Raw genomic sequence first — 24554 nt, forward strand, 5'->3', positions numbered from 1 at the left:
ATACTAAATGAAATAAAACTAATTTTAAGTATGATTAAAAAAATTAAAAGTTTAAGTACTAAAATAGACAAAAATTAATAGTTAAATACTAAATGTGCAATTAGTTTAGGATTAGTTTTATTTTTAACGATGTAAAAATATATTATGAGAAAATATATGATATACAATTTAAATATATTAAAATTTTTATATATTTATTACATTTTGGAGTCAACTATAAGACATAAAAGCTTGCAAGATCCAAGGCTCATATATAATATATTTAGGGTAAAGTATACATTTAGAACCTAAATTATCAATTTTGGTCTGTTTTAGTACCTAAACTTTCAAAATTTTCAAAACCATATATAACATTTAATTTTTGTTTCACTTTAGTAACTCACCGTTAAAACTTAACTCGTTTAGTACCTAGACTATCAATTTTGGTTTGTTTTAGTACATAAAATTTAAAAAAAAATCAAAACTTAACGTTAAATTTTGAACATGATACTAAAATGAAATAAAAATTAAACTTTAGGTATGATTTTGAAAAATAAAAAATTTAGGTACTAAAACGGATTAAAACTGATAGTTATGTACTAAACACGTAATTTACCCTATTAAATTAAACAATAAATAGATATGTGCCTCTTGCAGTCTCAGCATCGACCCCTGCATGCCATCTTCCATCTCTCTTCTCTCATTTTTCAGCTTCAAGTTTCAACCTTCAATACAGTGTGGTTCAAAGGTTCAAATCTCTGTTCTAACTCTCTTGAAATCTTCAAACTTTCAGAGCAAAAGATGGGTAGATTTTCAATACCCAAGCTGGGTTTCCTACTACTCTGCTGCTTAGCAGTTGTCACAGAATCCAAAACATATTTGAAGTATAAAGATTCAAAGCAGCCGGTTTGGTGTTCGAATCAAAGACTTAATGAAAAGGATGACTTTGGCTGAAAAGATCGGCCAAATGACCCAGATTGAGCGCAGCGTTGCTACTCCGGACGTGATGAAGAAGTACTTCATTGGTATTCGATCCTCACTATGTCAACATTTTAGCTTTCTTTATGTATGTATGTGCGTGTGCGCGCGTGCGCGTGTGCGCGTGCGTGTGCGTGTGCGTGTGCGTGTGCGTGTGCGTGTGCGTGCGGTGTGGGTGTGTGTGTATCATTGATGATTATATGTATGGTGTGTGTATGTAGGGAGTGTATTGAGTGGTGGAGGGAGTGTCCCAGCCCCACAAGCTACTCCGCAGACCTGGATTAACATGGTCAACTCACTCCAAAAGGGAGCCTTATCGACCCGGCTCGGGATTCCGATGATATATGGGATCGACGCGGTTCACGGCCACAACAATGTGTACAAGGCAACTATCTTCCCTCATAATGTTGGTCTTGGAGTAACCAGGGATCCCCAACTCATCAAGATGATTGGAGATTGCAACAGCGCTCGAAGTTCGAGCTACGGGAATCCCCTACGTTTTCGCTCCGTGCATTGCGGTAATTAAACACTGGAATGTGCTCGAATCACGGATATGCGAATGGCCTCGACTGATTGTTTGTTTGCTTGCTCGGTTTCACAGGTTTGCAGGGATCCGAGGTGGGGTAGGTGCTATGAAAGCTACAGTGAGGATCCAAAGATTGTCCAATTGATGACCGAGATCATACCTGGTTTACAAGGAGAACTCCCTGCCAATTCTAGAAAGGGTGTTCCTTTTGTTGCTGGAAAGTAAGAATCTTTACCATACACCAACCATTAATGAGTCTTGTGGTATAGTCATGTTGCAAGCTTCTGTCATCTGCCGTTTAGTCGTCTAAATGTAAAACACGAATTTGATTACGAAAGCGGTGTGCTTGTTTGTCTTAGGAAAAAGGTGGCAGCCTGTGCTAAGCACTATCTGGGAGACGGCGGTACGACAAAAGGCATAAACGAGAACAATACCGTGATTAGTTTGCAGGGACTATTGAGCATCCACATGCCTGGATATATCAGCGCTGTAAGAAAGGGTGTTTCAACAATTATGGTATCCTATTCTAGCTGGAACGGGAAGAAGATGCACGCCAATCGTGACCTCATCACCGGCTACCTCAAAAACAAGCTTAAGTTTAGGGTAACCGAAACGAATTGAACTTGAATGGGTCACCGCTAAAAAAAAAAACCGATATAATGCATTCGTTTTTACACACATCTTGGGGGTGATTTGCAGGGCTTTGTTATATCAGATTGGCAGGGTCTTGACAGGATTACCTCTCCTCCACATGCTAACTACTCATATTCCATAGAAGTCGGAGTCGGTGCCGGGATCGATATGGTCGGTCGAATTCATTTCATTATGATTATCTAAGTCATCAATCGTAATGCAGCATCTATTTGTGTTTTGACAAATTGAATATGTTGCAGGTGATGGTTCCTTTTAACTACACAGAATTTATTGATGACTTAACCTATCAGGTTAAGCACAATATCATTCCCATGAGCAGGATTGACGATGCTGTAAAAAGGATCCTGAGGGTAAAATTTGTCATGGGGCTGTTCGAGAATCCGATAGCTGATACCGGCCTGGTTAACCAACTCGGGAATCAGGTACGTCGAGTACATTACCCTGTTATTATAATCGGTGACTTGAATAACACGCTTTTAACAGCAACACCGGGAGCTAGCAAGGGAAGCCGTCAGGAAAACTCTCGTCTTGCTGAAGAATGGTAAGTCTATTGATAAGCTGTTGCTGCCCCTTCCGAAGAAAACAACTAAGATACTTGTTGCTGGAAGTCATGCTGATAACTTGGGTTATCAATGTGGAGGCTGGACCATTACATGGCAGGGTCTTGGTGGCAACAATCTCACAAGCGGTAAGTCATAAATTTACACTCGAAAATGTATCGGTTTCATCGATCCTGTCTCGAGATCTCATCGATGTTTACTTAGAACACAATCTGCACGATGAACAGGTACCACCATCCTCCATGCCATTAAAAATACTGTAGATCCTAACACACAAGTTGTCTACAATGAGAATCCTAGTGCAGACTATGTGAAGTCCAACAAATTCTCTTACGCCATCGTGGTGGTAGGAGAACCGTCGTATGCGGAAACATTCGGAGACAACCTCAATCTGACGATACCCGAGCCCGGGCCAAGCACTATTAGCAATGTTTGTAGGGCTGTGAAATGCGTCATGGTTGTCATCTCTGGCCGACCGGTTGTCGTCCAGCCGTATCTCTCGAAAATCGATGCACTTGTGGCTGCTTGGCTTCCGGGGACCGAGGGACAAGGTGTTGCTGATGTGCTGTTCGGTGACTACGGATTCACGGGGAAGCTTGCAAGGACATGGTTCAAGACGGTGGACCAGCTCCCCATGAACGTGGGCGACCCACATTACGACCCTCTATTTCCATTTGGATTTGGCTTGACTACTAAACCTATCAAGCGTAACTGAGATACCAGTTTTCACTGTCCATTGGAGAGTTGTTAATGTATTCTCATTATCAATCTTTTGAAATGAGATTTCTGATTGAAAACTTTCTGATCAAATAAAATGCGATTGTTTAGCTTTAAATTAATATGCATTCAGCACTTTTTTTTTGACTTAACAAAACACCACTTTCAAACTTTTAATAATCCATGACTCAATAAAGCAGTGTCCTATAGTCGGAGGACCATTTGCATACTTTTAATAGTCAAGTTTGGTCATTTTGACCAAAAAGCACAAGTTTGAGGGCTAAAAAGGATGCAATAAAAAATCAAGGGATAAAATGACAAAACTAAGTTGGGGGCTGAAAAGGGCATTCTGCCTTGTTTTTCTTTTTATGAATTTAAGTAGCTCTATATGATATTAAACTGTTTTCATAGACTAAAATTCTGAGGTTAATACAAACAGAAGCAGGGCAATCACAAAACCTTTACAAAATTCCATGAGGTTTATTTCAGAAGAATTGGAAGCAAATTCTGCATCCCACTCCCTGCTCTGTTTCCTTTTGTGACATGTTGTACAGTTTTTACTTGTACACATTTGTTGTCTTTCCATGATAGTTAATGGATTACCACTTGAGAGGAAGAATTTTCTGAAAAAAGAAAAAGATTCTCTACAATGAACATCAAAACTGTAATTAATAATTTAACTCCGCTTTTTGACACTTGATGACACAATGGTGAGTTGTGACATCCATCAAGACAAAATATGCAGTAGCAACCACCAAAGATACGACGGAACTAACCTTTGCCTCATTGGAGACAGTAGGCCATGATGGGAACTCAACTCTACGAGCTTTAATAATTGTGTCTTCACGCAATATTCGTTCTTGAGTTTGGTCATGGCGTCTACCGAAATGCCTTTGGTACAGTAGAACACCGGCTGACCAAACATCCACCTGTAATGGAATAACACCTCAAAAGAAAGATCGAAGACAACAAGTAACAAACCATTTGCATGGTGCATAGGTCAGATATTTTTTAGGCATGAAGTTTACTTGGTATTGAAACCATCTGTTGCTAATCAAGTTCCACATATGGCCTCGGTTTCAGTTAGCAAGGGAAAAAAGTGACAAGGAAGAGATTGGGGACGGAATCACCTACTTTTGATGAAATCAGAGGCGTTCTGCTAAGCTCAAAGCATTCCGGGGGTAAACATATGGTAGAAAGCACTATTTTTAAACATAAAACCAAGTATCAAAATCAGAGAGAATTTTCTTTCCGGTAATTCATCCTCATAAGTAAATTTACAAATTTGTGCTCAGGACATTGATATTATAGATGTGGCGTAAACACTCTTGTTTCAGATAATATTTGTATAATTTCTAAATAAAATTAAATTTCAACTATTAGACAAGGTTGTTTCTAATTTTACGAATTAGTTTTGGGAAAACTACATAATTGATCATTAATGTTTGAGCAAGTTTTAGTTTTTCCTACTACAATTTCAAGATTTACAAATTGATCATTAATATTATTGATTTATATAATAAATCTGTCACCCACCATGAACAACCATTACTACGATAACGGAGTGTTGATGTTGCACATTAAACCAACTAACTTAGCACCGTTTGACTATGTGAGACACCCTTTAACAGGTCGTTTTACTCGCATCTCTTAGTTTACTTTCTCCATCATCAAACTTGTTTTCTTCCTTTCGTATCTCTAACTCAACCGTAGCGATTTAGTAATTAAAGTCTATGCTATAGTAAATTGTTTGCTTTTCTTATTTTATTTGATTTCTGCATCATATTGTGAACTACACCAGCCATCGTCTCTATTCACATAGAATAGCACATCTTCTACTCACATAGAAAATGTTAACAACAACAATGACCAGCGAGTTTACTTTGTCCCCTTCAGGTCAAATTCCTTTCCAGCTAAACAATTCACAAATGTACAATAATCAGACTTATAATTCATCCAAACACACAAAAAACAGTTTTTTTTGGGAGTTGGGTTATTAATGAAGTTGCCAATCTTGGTAATGTATTTGGGAGTCTTATTCCTTTCTTAGTATCCAAAAACGACATTTTATTCATTGATTTGTTCAGTTTTTATTCAATTCTGTCAGCATTGTTTTGATCTTTTAGAAACTGAATTCGAAGTGAGTTATCGATTTTTTGTTAAGATATTAATTGTTTTTGTTGCTTTTTAAATTTGGGGTTTATGATTTGACAATTTCTACATTGTTGAAGAGTTGATTCGTATTTATACATTTCATTTGGAAGGTGGTGGAAAGATGCACAGGATTCAACTTCAGGCGGATCTGCTTCGAAGAAGGGTCTGTATACAGCAACATCAGGAACATCGTATGCGGGTCCCATGAAGTTAATCAACAACATTTTAACTCAGATCTTACTTTCAATTTGAGGAAGGAGGATGATTCTTTGCACAGTGGTGAAAATGCTGAGGTCAGTGTTTCAGGATGAGATTATGCTTTGGTTCATGGAGAAATGTGGTTGCAGGCTCTTAAATGGTGAGTGTTTTTAAGATCGATATAAAGTGTAATCCGATCAGTCGCCAGCAGCCACTGATGCTGATAGTTTTAATAGGTAGTTCCACTTGTCTTTTGGTTTGCTTGAATAACAGGGTTGCATTGCATTTGAGAGTTTATACAATGGATGTTCATTGGATTGATTTGAGTGAAGGGAAAAGAACAGAGTTTGAATGGGAAAAGTGAATTAAAGTGGAGTTTGTTTTTGCTCGAATTGTTTAGACTAGAGAAATGTGATAATTTTGGTATATTTAAGTTTCTGTGTTGGATATATTTAACAAACTATTTAGTTCGTGTTTTATATGATTGGGATGCTTCCATTGCTCCTTGGAACGACAGCAGAATAGGTCCATGAACAGGTAGCTCGATATTTTTTGACATGGAGGATTGTATTTATTTAAATCCTGTGCGAGAATTTAAATTAGGAAAAACATGAACTATGGGGCCTACTAATATTGTTCGAAATGTCTGTGACAAGTCTACAATTTGTTTCATGCTGATTGCTAAAAACTAAAATGCACATCTTCCCAATATAAGATGGCTCCCTCAGCTATGCTGAAACTAAACTTGTCAGTCCTGGAAGAGCATGGCATCCTTTTGTAAGAGTGGTCTTTTTGATCTATTTGCAACAGATGTGCAGTCAATTGCATTCTGATAAAAACGATTGACATTTATAATCAGCTTTGGAACTTCCTTTTTTCTTGGTTCCTTTGGTTTCAGGATGTTTGCATGTCTTATTCTTCAGCATTTGCCTTGTTTTTTTACACATCTGGTATTTGCCACTTGATTGTATGAGTTTTAGAACGAAAAGTAAGAGAGTTTTTCAATTTCTAAAATGCGATTCCTGGAATTCACTTCTCGTGTTTGAGGTATCAGTGCTACCAGGCCTTAGAAACTAAAATTGCCTTTTATATATCTCAAGTTCTACTTTGGCTGTTCTATGTAGGCACAGTGATGTTAAAGTAGCTGCAAAATATGGAAAAAGGTTTTTCAGCTGCTGAAGATGACATGTCAGATGTGTAAATGGAAAGATAAAGGAATCAATCTTAAGATGATGCCCCCTGTAATTGGGAAGCACTGTGGAAAAGCGTGAACTAATCTTAAAGCAAGGTGCAAATGAATTTCCCCTCTATGTTTATAGAATGTTCTCTTGCTGCTTAATTGGTATATCACATAAATAATTAGTTTTAATTTTTTACGTTTTCCAGTGGTGTTTTTATACTACTATTTATCTATAGATTGTCCTGGAGTTGCAAGTGTATGGGTTGTCAGATTCCATGAAATGTAGAGAATTGAAAAAAGATGAAATGTTGGCACAACATCCTGCAAATGGCTCTTCTGGTGCTATCATCAATTTGCTGCTGCATCAACATTTGGAAGATCTGGAGAACCTTGTTCTTTGGGATTGACAGGATTACAAAATCTTGGAAATACTTGTTTCATGAACAGTGCCATTCAGTGCTTGGTTCATACACCAATGATTGTGGACTATTTTCTTGGAGATTATGGTAATGAAGTAAATCATGACAATCCTTTGGGCATGAATGTATGTTACATTTATTTCAATCACACTGCTAATGCTTGATCATATTTAATATGGTTTTCAGAATAGTGTGATGTTTAAATTGTTCTTAGTTGTGTGTATCTTTTGAGGTGTGCACTTTCTTTCTCCCTTTTTCAGGGTGAGATTTCTTCAGCCTTTGGGGATCTTTTGAGGAGGTTATGGGCCCCTGGAGCGACCCCTGTGTCACCTAGAACATTTAAATCAAAGCTTTCCGTTTTGCTCCTCCGTTTAATGCAAAAGTTGAATCTCTGTACTTCGGTCTCTTGTTGACAATGGGAATAAATGCAAAAGTACAATGGTTTTGATCCTCCGGATTATACGTTATCTTGAAGAACCTGCTGGTTCTTTATCTTTGATTAGAGACGATGACAGACTGGTTGCTTATCTGTTAATTAAAGACATTGACAAAGCTCCTACAGTTGTGTTTATGCATCAACAGATGGTGGAGTATGTTTAATTCCTAGATCTTCACGATTTATTAATTTACCTATGTGTGCATGTTTTGTGCTACTTACTAGTAAAAAAATATGAGTTCCTGTAAATTGAAAAATAAGAAATTGGGCTACATGCGATTACCAGATTTTGCTGTTACTAATATATATATTCTATATTTATGAGTGCTTGTTATCAATCACTTGTTATAGATTCGGTAGAATATGATTCATTGCACGTAAATGAAGTATACTGAATGCTTGTAGCCTCTCTTTTGTGGCTCGTTCTTGGGATGATCTCCTTCAATGGCTTTTGGCTAACCTCAAAGGTAAATCTCTTAGAGTTCGCGTCCTTAAGGTTGCGTGGACTGGTTTTCTTTACCTCATTTGGGAGGAACGTAATCATAGATATCATAGAAATTTGATTCGTTCGATAGATGTAATTGTAAATAAGCTGTTAGAGTCTGTAAAAATTAAGATATACAGGCATGGATATACTGATTTGAGGATATAAGTAGTATTTGCGCTTGTATGTTTGTGACGTTTTGTAGCAGCCTTGGTTACATTCTTTTGGATGGAATATAACTTACTTATCCAAAAAAAAAAAAGAAGTATACTGTCTGTTTCCTTTGACTCAAAACATTAATCTTTGTCCATGGACCTCTGCACCGGAAATTCTACTTTATCGATGTCTCTTCTAATCGAAGCTTTTTGACATTTCTTTTCTTAAGGCAGTACATCCATGGGAAACTGGCTTCAAGTTGGAAGACAGTCGGAATTCCACTGGTAGCAAGACTTTCTAAGGTTGTTAATAGATCTGTGATCCGCAGTATCTACCTGAAATTACTAAATCCTTTTCGGACACTTTCTGAAAAAGTCTTGGATGATCGTGATACCTCTGAGCCCACTGCTGTTGAAGACATTTCTCAGAAAGAACGCGAAGTATCTCCGGTTTCAAATGGGTTTGGAAGGCCCCCTTATGCAAATGGGGTTGTCTCACCTTCAGAGGCTGAATTACAGTTTTATGTAACAGGCGAAAAGGGAATAATCAAGGAATCCCCAATAGTTATGGGTGAAGCAGTGCCAGGGTCAGAGTGTCCGGGGGGTTACTTGTTCTGGCATCCTGGCCAAAAAATTATAATTAAAAGTATGATACGCAACTTCTTAGCTCTTTACAGCAGATTTTTAAGTCTTGCTTCCTTGCGAAGAGACCTCAGAAATCTGTCTCCCTTTATAAGTGCCTTGAAGCATTCTTGACGGAGGAGCCACTTGGACCAGAAGACATGTGGTCAGTGCCTATAAACTTTACTTAATAAAAAAATTTCATCTTGATTGTGTTATATTTGGGAGGATTAACTTTTGTCAGCGGGTGGAATATTATTCTTCTGATAACTTTGATCCTTGCTATGCTTCCTTGTTCTAGGTTTTTCCTATTAATTGTTGCAATGCATGATATCCCGTACCCATGTCTGGATATGCATAGACACTGGTGCCATACATTGCTTCTTGCCGTTTTCGTTCTAATGCCCGGTCTCGTTTAATGTGATTAGGTACTGTCCAGGCTGCAAAGAACACCGGCAAGCCAGTAAAAAATTGGATCTCTGGAGGCTGCCTGAGATTCTAGTTATTCATTGGAAAAGATTCTCGTATAATCGATTCTTGAAAGACAAGCTGGAGACATATGTTGATTTTCCCATTGACGATCTTGAATTGTCAAATTATATTGGCTATAAGAATGGCGATTTATCTAACCGCTACACGCTCTATGCTGTCAGTAATCACTATGGAAGCATGGGGGGTGGTCTTTATACTGCATTTGTCGATGTAAGTGAAGACCTAACCATGAACTTGTGCCCATATCACCTTTATGTTTGTGTTTGGTGTTCGATCAACACGAATAGCTAGAATACTCTAATTTTTGTTTCTTTGATGTAGCATGGGGGTGTTCGATGATAGCCGTGTTTATCCCATCGACCTGGAGAAGATAAAGACATCAGCTGCTTATCTTCTTTTCTACAGAAGAGTTGTAGAATAAAGAACATCGGGCCATCACTTACCAATTAAATCATTTGAAGCCAGGTATTACTTGGTGAATGTATCAAAACATTTGCTGCCTTAGAGATTAGGCATTCTTTCATCTTTGGCATTGTTTAGAGTCTAAGTTGACAACATCTAGCATTACAGAGAAGAGTCAGATTTTATAGAGTAGATATACCGTTGATGGCTATAACATAGATGAGGAGAGATTGAAGGTGATCCATTTTGTATCTGTAATTTGGACTTGGGTGTGAGTGTTGAATCCGACATGAATCTGTTCGATTCTTTCTATTCTTTTCGTCTTGTATTTAGAGGGTTTTCGAAGGGATCCATGTTCGAAAACGTATCTGACATGAAGTGTTTGTGTTTCAAGGAAAACGAGGAGTCGGCAACCAATGTGTGTAGCCTTTCTTCTTTTTCACGTTCTGAAAGTTTTACCAAGGGGTTTTGTTTTTAAGTTTGAAAGTGTATTTTTATTTATTTTTTTATTGATGATTGAACACTGAACTTGTACCCTATTCGAAGTTGTATGTACACGAACTTCTTTTTTATTTTACTTGAAAAATAACTTACTGCACAACCAGTTTGCATGAGCCATGTATGCATATGCACCCAAACCTGTAAGAAAATTAAGAGGAGGGATAGTATATATATATTCTACAATAACAAGATACATACATATACACATATATAATGCAATCCTATCAAATTAAGATTTAATCCCTAATTTTATTTTGGACAAAGTACATGAATGGTCTCTGATTATAAAGTGATGCTTCATTAAGTCTCTCAATTATTAAAAGTTACAAAATTATCTTCCGACTATAGAGTGTTGTTTTGTCGAATCGCTCGAATATTAAAGGTTATAAAATGGTCACAACTATTATTTATCATCTGTCAATCTATTGATACTACGTGGTCAAAAGAAAACCAAGCAAATAATTTTTTCCCTTCTCTCCTAAAGAGAGAGACCCTAAGAAAATACTTAGGCTGTCCTTTCTCCTCTTTCTATGCTTTCTTAGACTTAGATTATCGAATCTGGACACAGATTTTAATATTGACTCAGATAATCATGAATCATAGTAACATTTTATTAAATAATATAAGATAATTCATTACTCGCTATAATTATTTTCATCTCTGATATTAATCATCAACAAATATAATGTTAAATGTTTTGTGTTTGGGAAGAGTAAGTGATATTTCTTAAAACTAATTAAACTGTTGGTATTTTAAATTAGGATAGCTTAATTTTTTTAATTTTTTACAAACTTTTATTTTTTTAAATGTATTTTCAAAAGTTTCATTAAAGTATTTCTTATTTTAAAAAAAAGGAACATCGTTTGTATTTTCTAAATCAAAATTAAACCTTCATTTTCATAAGCTGTGGTATTATAGATATGCATAAAGATGGGGCTTGGAGGGAGGCAGAGAGAAGCGAGCAAACGCTTACGGATGAGAGACAATTAGATTACTTAATTTGTGTTGGGCCTAACTTTGGGCCCATTAATCCTTTCCCTCCCCATTGCTCCACGTTCAACCTCGCACGTAGTCTTCATTTTCCTCCGCGACTTTTCTCTATCCAAACGCCATCTTTCCGAGAAAGAAGAAAGAAAATGGCCGATCAGCTTACCGACGACCAGATATCTGAGTTCAAAGAGGCTTTCAGCCTATTCGACAAGGACGGCGATGGTCCCTTATCTTTCCCTTTCAATTTACTCCTCGATGTTTTTTTAAAAATTATTTTTAACAATGTTATAATGCATTATCGTCCTTCGATTCAGCTCGGATTCTCAGATCTAAGCCTTGTTTTCTTTTTGGATGCATAGTCTGATGTTTAAGTCTTTTTTGAGTTATTTTGATCTTGTTTTGTGATTTCGTTTCTTTAATCTTTTTTGTATTGCTTTAAGTGTTTCTTGCTCTCTTTTGTTTTCATTATTGCAGGCCTTCCTCGGTCGTCTCATTGATTTCATTAATTTGATGTGTTAGTATTTGTATTCGGTCCTTCTATTTGTAGCATGCTTCATGTTTGATATTTTGGTTTCGATTTGCTTGTTTTGTTTGATTTTTGACATGATCATGATTGAACATTTCACACTACATTAAGGTTATGGATTTCGTCTATGATAGGAATGAAATGCATAGGTTTTTGAGCAATTTCTTGTTTCATATTTATCATCTAATCCACAAATGATCAAATTTGGATGCCTGTGAATTCTGACCCTTATGGTGTTTTTCTGGTAATGTGAGCTGAATTCATTGCTTCTGAATACATTGATATCTTTTTTTTTTCTTTTGGCACATTGAACACATGTTTACTGTCTTGTTTGGCCATGTAAGTCTTCACGAAGTATCTTGGCAGACATGCGGCACATAGAAGTTCGAAAATCGTCAACCAGCTTTCCGAGTTAGACTGTTCTTTTTCTCCTTGTAGTTTCTGTATCCGGTTTCTTGTCTCCAATTCACATTTGGGCATGAGTAAACTGGGTATAGCTCTCCAACAATCCTCAAAACAGGGAAGAAACTCGGAAAAAATTGAATATATTGGCGCTGGACGCATTTCTGATACTTACTCGAGCCAGAGTAACGTAGAATTACTGTGCCTTTTGTTGCGGAAGACGACTATCGGATAGAGCAAAATCGCAACTGATAATTTGAGAAAATAAAAATGAAGATAAAAGAGACACAAAATTTACGTAGAAAACCCCTGAATAATATAGAGTAAAAACCACGGGCAACAGTAGAAGAATTTCACTATGAGAAAATAAGAATTACAACTTCTCTTGATCTTCCAAGGAGAAAACAATGATAATTCTCTCTTGATAAAAAGGAGAAAACAACTCTCAAGAAACTCTCTAAATTCGCTCTAGTATTGGAAGAAAGCTAGAATGCTTTGAAATGATTTTGAAGCTAAATGAGCTAGGGTATTTATAGTTGAAGCTTAAGGACTAATTTGTAAATATCCTAAATTACAATGACTAAAAGTGCATTTCTACCATTGTTAATTTTCAACACAAAGCCACCTTTTTTGACATTTTCCATTCGGTGGATTAATTAAATCCAACTTTCCACCGAAAGTTGGTTTAATTTTCAACAATCTCCCACTTGAAGAATTGATTGAAACAATCATATCTTCGCACCATTCTTTCTACCTTGTACCATCATGTTGCTTACGTTTCTGACAGGCCACAAGAGGATCGACACAAAGTAAATTTATCGGTATTGATCGCCTTCGTCATGAAATCTGCTATGTTGTCTTTGGTATGGATCTTCTGCATATCTACCGTCCCTTCTTCCACCTTTTCACGAATAAAATGGTATTGAACTCGTATGTGTTTTGTCCTTGAATGAAATGTTGGATTCCTTGCTAGATGCAAGGCGCTTTGACTGTCACAAAATAGAGAGACAAACTCTTGATTGTGCCCAAGCTCCTCCAATAGCATCTTCAACCAAATTGCTTCTTTACTGGCTTGTGTAGCTGCTACATATTCTGCCTCTGTTGTGGATGTAGCCACAATTGACTGCAATTTTGAAACCCAGCTTACAGCTCCACCAACAACTTTGAACACATATCCTATAATAGATTTACTTTTATCCAAATCCCCTGCATAGTCAGAATCGACATACTCATTTATAAGTAAGTTTGATCCTCCGTAACATAATGCAACATTTGAGGTCCCTTTGATTTATCTTAGGATCCTCTTTACAATATTTCAATGCTCTTTACCTGGATTTGCCGTGTACCGACTAACCACTCTCATTGCTTGTGCAATGTCTGGTCTTGTGCATATCATAGCGAATATTAAACTTCCCACTGCTGATGCATACGGTACTCGAGACATCTCCATCCTCTCTTCTTCACTGTTAGGACTCATACTGGAGGATAATTTGAAGTTAATAGGAAGAGGGGTAGAAATTGGCTTACAATCTTGCATGCTAAATCGTGACAAGATTTTCTTCAAGTAATTCTTTTGTGAAAGCCAAATCTTCCTATCACTTCTGTCTCGGTGAATTTGCATCCCTAGAATCTTGTTTGCTGATCCCAAGTCCTTCATTTCAAATTCCCTAGCCAGTTGTGCCTTCAATTCTTTAATATGGTCTTTGTTGGGTCCTGCAACCAACATGTCATCCATATACAACATCAATATAACAAAATCGTTATCACCAGACCTCTTGAAATAAGTACAAGGGTCTGCAATAAGTCTGTTGTATCCAAGGCACATAATGAAGGAATCAAATCTCTTATACCAACACCTCGGCTCCTGCTTTAGACCGTACAGAGATTTGTTCAACCTGCAAACCAAGTTCTTCTTTTCGTCTTCTTCAAAACCTTTAGGCTGGAGCATATAAATCTCTTCTTCAAGATTTCCATGAAGAAAAGCTGTTTTAACATCTAGCTGTTCCAGATGTAAATTCAATGTAGCACACATTGTCAATACTACTCGAACTGTTGTTAGTCGAACCACAGGAGAAAAAATTTCATTGAAATCAATACCTTCTTTCTGAGCATATCTTTTGACCACCAGTCTTGCACGATACCTCTCCACTTGATCGTCACCATTTCGCTTGATTTTGAAAACCCATTTGTTACCAATTGGCTTCCTTCCTTGTGATAGTGACACAAAGTCCCATGTATTATTTTTATGAAGGGCTTCGATTTCTTCTTGCATCGCCATCATCCACAGTGAAGCATCTGAGCTGTTTATTGCCTCCTGATATGTTGATGGCTCACCGTCCTCTGTTAAAAGACAGTATGCAACATTTCCTTCTATAATATAATCTGAGTGTCAATTGGGACGTCTTCTCACACGATCTGATTGACGAGTTGTTGGTGCTTCAGAACTCTCTAGTTCTTTTTCATCATGTGCTGGTTCTGCTTCAAAAGAATCTCCTTGTTCAAACTCATTTTCCACATGTATCTGTGTAGTCTCTGACTTTTCAGCACTGCCATCGTCTTCTTTTCTTTGTAGTTTATCTTTTACAAAGATAACATCTCTACTGATGATCACTTTGTGGGCAGTGGGATCCCACAAGCGATACCCCTTTACTCCATCAGCATACCCCATGAATTTGCATTTCCTGGATTTTGGATCCAACATTGAATTTCTTGGGAGTTGTACATCACGTACACTATACTTCCAAATATATGGAGGTTTGAATAATCAGCTGGTTTTCCAGTCCACATCTCCATTGGTGTCTTCAGCTCTATTACAGTTGATGGAGCTCGATTCACCAAATAACAGACGATATTGACTGCTTCTGCCCAGAATGATTTTTCTAGGCATGCGTCCCTCAACATTGCTCTTGTTCTTTCTAACAAGGTTTTGTTCATCCGTTCTGCCACTCCATTTTGTTGAGGAGTGTTCGCCACTGTGAACTGTCTTTTGATGCATTCTTTCTTGCAAAAGTCATCAAATTCTTCGCTTGTGTATTCTCCTCCATTATCTGTTCTGAAACACTTGATCTTATTTCCAGAATCAAGTTCCACCCGCCCTTTGAAGTTTTTGAAAGTTGAAAACACGTCTGACTTCTTCTTAATAGGGTGCACCCAACATCTCCTAGAGTAGTCATCAATAAATGAGACAAGTATTTTGCTCCACCTAGGGATGTTACTGGTGCTTGCCATACGTCAGAGTAAATCAATTCTAGAACACTTTTGCCTCTAGAATTTGATGTGTTGAATTTCAACCGGTGCTGCTTACTTGTTATACAATGCTCACACAAAGTAAGTGATACCTTTGTTAAGCCTGGAAGTGGCTTTTGCTCTACAATGACTTTCATTCCTTGTTCTGACATGTGTCCAAGTTTCTGATGCCATAGCATTGGCAAATCTGAACTACATGAGGCAACAGAGGCTTCTGCTTCTACCAAAGTCTCTCCCTTCAGCATGTACAAGTTTGTAGCTATTTTTTTGCCTTTCAGTACCACAAACGCTCCACGGAACACTTTCATGATTCCTTTCCGTGTTTCAATCTTGCTTACATTATAACAATCCGTAGGATAATAAATTTTTCTTCAGGCCGTTCACGTGTCGCACATCTCAAACAACTTTAATTGTTCCGTCATACATCTTCAATTTGATGGTTCCCACGCCAACGATCTCTAAGGCATGATCATTACAACTATAAACAGATCCTCCTAAGACAGGTTCATAATGATGGAACCATTCTCTTCTTAAGGTCATGTGATATGTTGCTCCCGAATCAATGAGCCATATATCTGCAAATCGTTTTCTTCCTTTCACGGTGGTTGACGCTTCACAGTATAGTGCATCTCCATCATCTAAAGTGTTTGCGGTATTGCCTTGTGGATTGGAGTTTTTATTTAGACTCCAACAATCCTTCTTTAAATGAACCTTCTTTCCACAGTTGTAACACTTTAAATTCTTCTTGCTCCTCGACTTTGATCTACCATGTTTGTGACTGCTGCTTTGGCCACGTTCTGTTGATCTCCCTCTCATCGTTGTCATCGTTGTCAACGCTTCTGCTTGTTGCAGATTTACTTGTCTGTCTTCCTTGTTCTTGCGCCGATTTTCTTCTTGTAGAACAGCAGCTGTAACATCATCAAAGACTAGACTAGTGACATTACTGTTTGTCAAGTTGATGATGAGTTGATCATACGAATCCGGTAGACTTTGAAGTAGAAGTTCAGCACGTTCTTGTTCTCCTATTTTACAACTTAAGGATGTAAGCTGAGAAAAATAAAGTATTCAGTGTATTTAAGTGCTCCGTCACTGAAGTAGATTCTGGCATACGCAGAGTGTATAATTTTCTCTTAAGGAAAATTTTATTGTGCAGCGATGTGGCCTCGTACAATTTGGTGAGATGATCTCATATCTCCTTAGTTGTCTTCTTCTCCTCGATGCTTGACAATACTTCATCTGCTAATGCTAGATGAAAGTTTGTCATAGCATTCCCATCCATCTCGTTCCATTTGATGTTATCTGCGAAATCCACCGGTCTTTCATTGATAGCCGCTAGACATCCGTCTTTCCTTAGGATGGCCTTCATCTTCAATTTCCACAATAAGAAATTTCTCCCATTGAATTTTTCAACATCAAATTTCGTTGCCATAGCTTCTTTTACAGATAGCTCTCACTATTTCACTATCGTGAATAGTTATCTGGAACCTTCAAAGAATTTGTAATAACTTCTTATTTTCTTATGTTGGAGGATCCACCTTTTGGTGGCAACCACAAAGACAATAAGCAGGTATTACACACTCTAATCTAGCTCTAATACTAATTGTTGCAGAAGACGGCTATAGGATAGAGCAAAATCGCAACTGATAATTTGAGAAAATAAAAATGAAGATAAAAGAGACACAAAATTTACGTGGAAAACCCCTAAATAATATAGGGTAAAAACAACGGGCAACGGTAGAAGAATTTCACTATGAGAAAATAGGAATTACAACTTCTCTCGATCTACCAAGGAGAAAACAATGATAATTCTCTCTTGATAAAAAGGAGAAAACAACTCTCAAGAAACTCTCTAAATTCTCTCTAGTATTGGAGGAAAGCTAGAATGCTTTGGGATGGTTTTGAAGCTAAATGAGCTACGGTATTTATAGTTGAAGCTTAAGGACTAATTTGTAAATACTCTAAATTACAATGACTAAAAGTGCATTTCTACCATTGTTAATTTTCAACACAAAGCCACCCTTTTTGACATTTGCCATTCGGTGGATTAATTAAATCCAACTTTCCACCGAAAGTTGGTTTAATTTTCAACAATCTCCCACTTGAAGATTTGATTGAAACAATCATATCTTCACACCATTCTTTCTACCTTGTACCATCATGTTGCTTACGTTTCTGACAGGCCACAAGAGGATCGACACCAAGTAAATTTATCGGTATTGATCGCCTTCGTCATGAAATATGCTATTTTGTCTTTGGTATGGATCTTTTTGCCAGTAATCGTTCATCTTTTTTTCACCTACCCAAATGTATTCAATGGTGTTGATTGTTTCATTACCAGTATTGTAGTATTCGTCTGTTGCATTTATTCTTGTCCTTGCTGCAGGGTGCATTGCTACCAAGGAGCTGGGAACTGTAATGAGATAGCTTGGCCAGAACCCTACTGAGGCGGAACTCCAAGATATGATTAATGAATTTGATGCCGATGGAAATGGGACCATCGATTTCCCCGAATTCCTTAACCTGATAGCAAGGAAGATGAAGGATACTGATTCGGAAGAGGAACTTAAAGAGGCGTTCAGGGTGTTTGACAAGGACCAGAATGGTTTCAGTATTGTAGTATTCGTCTGTTGCATTTATTCTTGTCCTTGTTGCAGGGTGCATTACTACCAAGAAGTTGGGAACTGTAATGCGATCGCTTGGCCAGAACCCTACTGAGGCGGAACTCCAAGATATGATTAATGAAGTTGATGCCGATGGAAATGGGACCATCGATTTCCCCGAATTCCTTAACCTGATGGCAAGGAAGATGAAGGATATTGATTCGGAAAAGGAACTTAAAGAGGCGTTCAGGGTGTTTGACAAGGACCAGAATGGTTTCATATCTGCGGCCGAGCTTCGTCATGTCATGACGAATCTTGGTGAGAAGCTTACGGATGAGGAGGTCGATGAGATGATCCGTGAAGCTGATATCGATGGCAACGGACAGATAAACTATGAGGAGTTTGTCAAAGTCATGATGGCCAAGTAAGAGACTTTATCTAATCGTAATCCGGATCTGAAACCGGTGAAGATTGAAAAGAACATGGCAATTAATTTGCTAAGGTTTATATATTCTCGTTAGGACATCTACATTTTTGGTTGTGGGTTTCGTGTTTACATTTGCTCTGTTTTGTTCGTTAGTATCTATCATTTACATTTTGATGGTCAACTAATTGTCAATTATTTTCGTTAAATGATAATTTTTAATTATTTTTCTCATCTTTAAAATTCTCCAAAGCCTTGCTGACCGACAACTCAACATTGGTCTTTACAAGGTGCGGCCTATGAGATATTTTATGACTTACCTCTCGATTAAGGGGGACAATTTATTATATACTGCTAGAGGTACTTCTCTGTGAGTAATTGTTATATCTCCGATTGTTATACCTTCGGAGGGCTAAACTCTCGAGATAACGTTCTCGAACAAATTATTTCACGAGATAATGCTCTCCCAAGATTAGTTACTCAAATAGGGTGAAATCTACAGTGTTGGCTGTAGGTCGTCATGCCTTACGGGTGACCTACTACGTGGCCAGCCATGCACGTCCCCAAGCATAGGTCGGCATGCCCTCCGGGAGACCTTGTAGGTCGCCATGCACTCCAGGCGACCTTGTAGGTCGCCATGCACTCCTTCTTGCTCCTCGTGCACTCCCTCCTTCTCCTCGCGTGATTCCTCTTGACCTCGGATGCCCTCGCATAGCTCGCTCGGATGCCCTCGATCAGATGGCCTCGGATGCCCAGCGTATTGGAACGTGCATGACATATGCAATCTCTCTCATAGCTCGCCGGGAAGACATGATGACCTAGTAGGTCGCCCAAATGGCATGGCGACCTACGGCCAACACTGTAGATTTCACCCTATTTGAGCAATTAATCTTGGGAGAGCATTATCTCGTGAAATAATTTGTTCGAGAACGTTATCTCGAGAGTTTAGTCACCTTCAGAGATATTCATCCATAAGTAGTAATTCTTCCTATCAAAGTTTTCGATTGAATTTTTTCACTGATCGAGGCCTTTGGTTGAGCTTTATATACCCCTGCCTCGTTGATCATAATTCTTTGATAATACTATTGACGAGTCTACGAGATTTACTTGAACTAAATCTTTTGTCAAACAATCATATTTATTCGTCCACTTTGCATACATACAGATGACAATCATGATTAGACCTGGTATACACATATAACGAGGATCAATATATAAACTCGAGTGCAAAATGATCCTATTTTTACTCCATAATTACCTCCTTTCATTTAAACCAATAATATTTTTTTATAAAAACAAAAATATATAATATAAAAAAATGAAAACTAAATGCCTTGTTTTTCATTAATTCTTAGTATTATTCAAGGTCTTCCTCCAACCCCAACTCCAAAGCACATTCCTGCATCCAAACCCTCTCCTCCTCTTCACACCCTTTCTTTTCCCTCCTCCACGACCCCACCATCTCCGGCGACAGCAACCTCTGTCGTTAGCTCTACGACACCTTCCATTCGATCGACCCCGAACTCAAACTCATCGTCCTCCATTTCGTCCCCATCATAGCTGGAGTCTTCCTCACCCGCATCGCCTTACGCAAATCCCTCGCCGGCTTCGAAGTCATCCTATTAGCTCTCTACGCCCACAAAACCATCGCCCACGACGGCCAGCCGGTAAGTGTCAAGCCCAGCATTTACCACGAAGCCAAAGGGTTCGTGAAAAAACAAAGCAACGGAGTTGAACCTGGCGGTGATATCTCCGACGCTGGAGCCCCACGGCACGATGCGATCATCGAGGAGGGCAAGGACCGTGGGGGTGGCTCTGGAGTTGTACTACAACAAGATATCTCAAATGCCGGTGAGTTCGGAGATCGAGTTCTGCGAGGTCTGGGCAGCGGGTCAAAAGAGCGAAGAATCGAAGGTACTGAAGAAGGAGAGGAGGATCACACTGCCATGGGAGCTTTGAGGATACAAGGGCACTGCTTATTGGGTTCTCATACAAATAAAGAGTTGTTGGAAGCTGCATCCTAGGCCACCAAAAGCTTGTACGATAGGTGTTTGCATGATATGATGCTAAGGCTATTTTGGCAACAAGCAGCCTCCTTCGTCTTGAAAATATGGCTAACGTTGATCATACCGAAATAGATGGACGTGTTTTATCTTTTGTAAATCATCATAATACATTTAATCTTTATCTTTATCATCATTTATTGTCAGAGATCTTGTTAAATCTCCTGACAATCAACAATTTATATGTACTGTTTATCGACAAATGAATTGATTTATTTAGTTTTACAAAGTACAAGGACCAAATTCTAATAATTTTTTCTTTTAAATTTAGGGGTAAATTACGCATTTAGTACCTAAACTATTAGTTTTGATCCGTTTTAATATTTAAACTTTCAATTTTTACCAAAATCATACATAAAGTTTAGTTTTTATTTCATTTTAATATCTGTGTTCAAAATTTAACGTGAAGATTTGAATTTTTTAAAAATATTAGGTACTAAATTGATATTGTAGACACCCGTTTTTGTCCGGGTTTTTTTTATCATTATTTTATTATTATTATTATTATTGTTATATTATTATTTGTATTATTAGTATTATTAATACAAATACATATTTTGTGCAGGCCAATCCCAAGGCCCAAACCCGAACCCAACTAGGGTTTCCTCTCAAGCTTCAGCTGCCCCTCTCATCAGCCGTTGGATATAAACCTAAATCAATGATCCAGATCAGGAGATATTTAGGGTTTCAACCCTAATCCCCTAAATGCTCAGCCACCGCCTTCAACTTCTCATCTCTAGCCGCCGCTCAAGCCGAGCATCCCCTCGCCGACAGCCTCTGACGCCGGCTGCCTGCATCCACAGTGACCGAAGGTCCCTCCATCAATTTATCAACAGTAAAGAACAGCAAAACCAATCAAAAATATATATATATATCATCTACAGTTCAAATCTCACCAAATCTGAAAACCCATTAAAAAAGTCCTAAATCCCTAAATATTCGGCTTTTGGTACTAACCCGAGCCTAGGAACATCATTCCTATCAAATAGAGATGATAATTCTCAGCCAAGGACCATAAAAAAAAGATACATACAATGACAGAAGGGAACCATTCGGGTTTTGCAGAGATATAAAGAAAACAGAGAGAAAAAGGGAGAAGAAAAAAGCTTACCGAGGAGGGAGGTTCGGCGAAGGCATGCAAGGAGTTCAAAGGTCACCGTGGCTTGTTGTTTCGAGAGGTAAATCGTTAGATTTAGGAGACTGGGGTAGTGTTTAGGCAAAGTGGAGTGGGGTTTTGAGTAGTGGGGGTTGAGATGTTTCTTTTAAGGGTTGTTGGGCATCTCCGGCCGCCGTGCGCCGCCGCCGCCACCGCCGTGAGCGCCACCGTCGACGACGTTATTTCTTTTCTCTTATGTGGGAGTTGAGAGAGTTCTGAAACTCTCTCTCTCCCTCTGTTTTCTGAATCAAAACCAAATGAGAGAGGGGAAGCAAAGAAAGCCCGTTTTGGGCTTATATTCCCCAACCAAAACGCCGCCGTTTCAAGGGTCTGGGCACCCGTGTTTTGCAAGCATGGGGTAACTACACTTTAGGTCCATTCTCCTTTGTAATGCTTTATTTAAGTCATTTAATGAAATTATTATTGTTTTATTTCGAGCCTTTTAGTTTTTAATAATTGCATTTCAGTCATTAATTTGTATATTATGTTGCTGATATTATAATTTGGTTGTGATATTTATATTTATTTCGTTTTAGTCACTGTTTCAGTTTATTGTGCATTTTCCTTTGATATTCGGATTTGGTCATGAAATTTGCAAATGTTATATATTAGTCACTGTTCATGTTTTATATCATATTTGTCTATATTTGATTCTGGATTTAATATTTTCAAATATTTCAATTTAATCACTGATCCCATGCATTTTATTATCTTTACTGTTATTTGAATTTGGTCACCATATTCGTATATATTCTATTTTAGTCAATGTTTGATGTTTGGTTTAATTACTTTATGATCTTTTATGTTTCTGTTTATTTCATTTTAGTCCTTACTCTTTATATTACTACTTTCGTGAATGTTGGAATCTGATCTCGTATTGTGTAATTATTTATTTTAATCACTGAATATAACTTTGAATTTTTGAATTTTTGGCTTCAAGTTCTAATTGCTTTTATTTTAGTCATTTTCTGTTTTTTTAATATATTTGGTTTAATGTCTATTTTATTTTCTTTTGTTTTGGGCATCTATGTTTCCTTGTTTATATTTTAGTCCTACTAATGTATATTATGTCATTTTTGTGGATACTTGACTTTGGTCCCAATGTTTGTAATAGTTTCATTTTAGTCCTTGATTTTATATGTTAGGTATTTTTGTTAATGTTCGAATTTATCCCTGACATTTGTGAATATTTTATTTTATTCATTTATGTATGATTTTATTGTACTTGTTATTCGGTTATTTGTATTATGTAAATAATGTTTTTAGTTTCATTTAATGTAAATATTTTATTTTGTATTTCCAATTACATTTATTTTCATTATATTTTTATCTATGTAAGAAATATTCGATTATTTTCAAGAACACGTATGCGTAGAATGGGCGTGGAAAGTACCACTTGGTCGAAGTGGTACGATCCGATACGGCATTTTAACGACATAGGAACTTGCAACAAGTCGAGTATATTTTACTAATTAATTTATTAAAATGGTGCAATGTGTGGTATTTTAAGTGACGCTCACTTTATTTTATGTGAATGTAAATTTAAATTTTCATTTTATATTCGATTCACGTTTTTTAAATATTAATGAGTAGGGAATATTCTTTAACTGATAAGAAATATTCGAGTTAGTTTTCCCGACGGAGGATTATTAATTTTGATATTTCTTTTCGAGTTAAAGAATTTTTTTTTCTAATTATTTAATTCGAAGCAAATTAATCAATGTTCGATAAATAGATCATATATTAACTTTATATTCGATTTATAATTTCCACCATTTACGACGATGTGTAAGCTACACAGTACCAATTTTGGGCGTTGTGGGGGGTGTTTACCCTTCCCCGTACGTAACCGACTCCCGAATCCGTTTAAATGAATCTTTGGTAACGCAGACTGAATCTTGTCTTAAAAAAAAATGATTTTTCTTAAAATTGTTTTAAAAGACGTTTTTAGGTATTCGACCTACCTAACCCAAAGGTCGATGGCGACTCTTTTCAATTTTATTCAAATCAATTCAAAATCACCCAATTTTTCCAAAATAAAGTCGTAATCGTTTTTAAAATAATATTTAATTGATTAAAAAAAATGGTTATGACAGCTTGGCGACTCCACTGGGAACTTTTTTTAGAGAGTCAGGCTGTATGTCGTTTACATATTGTCATCTTGGTGGAAATTATGATTTCTAGTTTTTAGTTAATTTATGATCCATTTATTGAAGTTTTTAATTGCTTCATTTTTAATTATCATACTAACATTTTATCTTTTTGCTTTCAGCTCTGTCCAAGTTTTTGTCGAGTTTTTTCTTTTCATTTTGAGTCAAAGGAAGGTACGTTCCTCCTCACACACATCACATACATGTGCATAACATAAGCTCTAGACACGAGCTTCGATCCAAATTAGTCGGGGTGAGTGCTTTACTCTCGTAAGAATTTATTCTTCGTATGAGTTTTAGCAAATAACCCATGGGATACATATCTTATACCTTCGTAGGGATTTATTCCTCGTATGGGTATAAGACATTGAATCCCCTCGAATTGAACTCATTCCGTTAGAAACCTGTAATGGGTGAGGATCGAGGGTTTGGCAGCCCAAGGGGGCACCGACATCAAGGACAATTCGAGTCTCATTTCCCTGTTAGAGCCGAAACCATGCATATAGTGAACCGTAGAACGGTCACCCTAGGTATAGTTATA

The 24554-nt window shown here is 37.4% G+C and overlaps 4 pseudogenes; all 4 read left to right on the forward strand.

Annotated features, from left to right (window-relative positions):
• The first annotated feature begins 780 nt into the window (after positions 1–780).
• Positions 781–3520, forward strand: LOC120209962 (annotated as a pseudogene).
• A 1431-nt stretch (positions 3521–4951) lies between these two features.
• Positions 4952–10152, forward strand: LOC120209967 (annotated as a pseudogene).
• Positions 10153–11514: 1362 nt separating this feature from the next.
• Positions 11515–18812, forward strand: LOC120209966 (annotated as a pseudogene).
• Positions 18813–19197: 385 nt separating this feature from the next.
• LOC120209968 lies at positions 19198–20913 on the forward strand (annotated as a pseudogene).
• Positions 20914–24554: the final 3641 nt, after the last annotated feature.

The sequence above is a fragment of the Hibiscus syriacus genome, unplaced genomic scaffold (genome assembly GCF_006381635.1).
Source record: "Hibiscus syriacus cultivar Baekdansim isolate YM2019G1 unplaced genomic scaffold, ASM638163v2 tig00021103_pilon, whole genome shotgun sequence".
NCBI lineage: Eukaryota > Viridiplantae > Streptophyta > Magnoliopsida > Malvales > Malvaceae > Hibiscus > Hibiscus syriacus.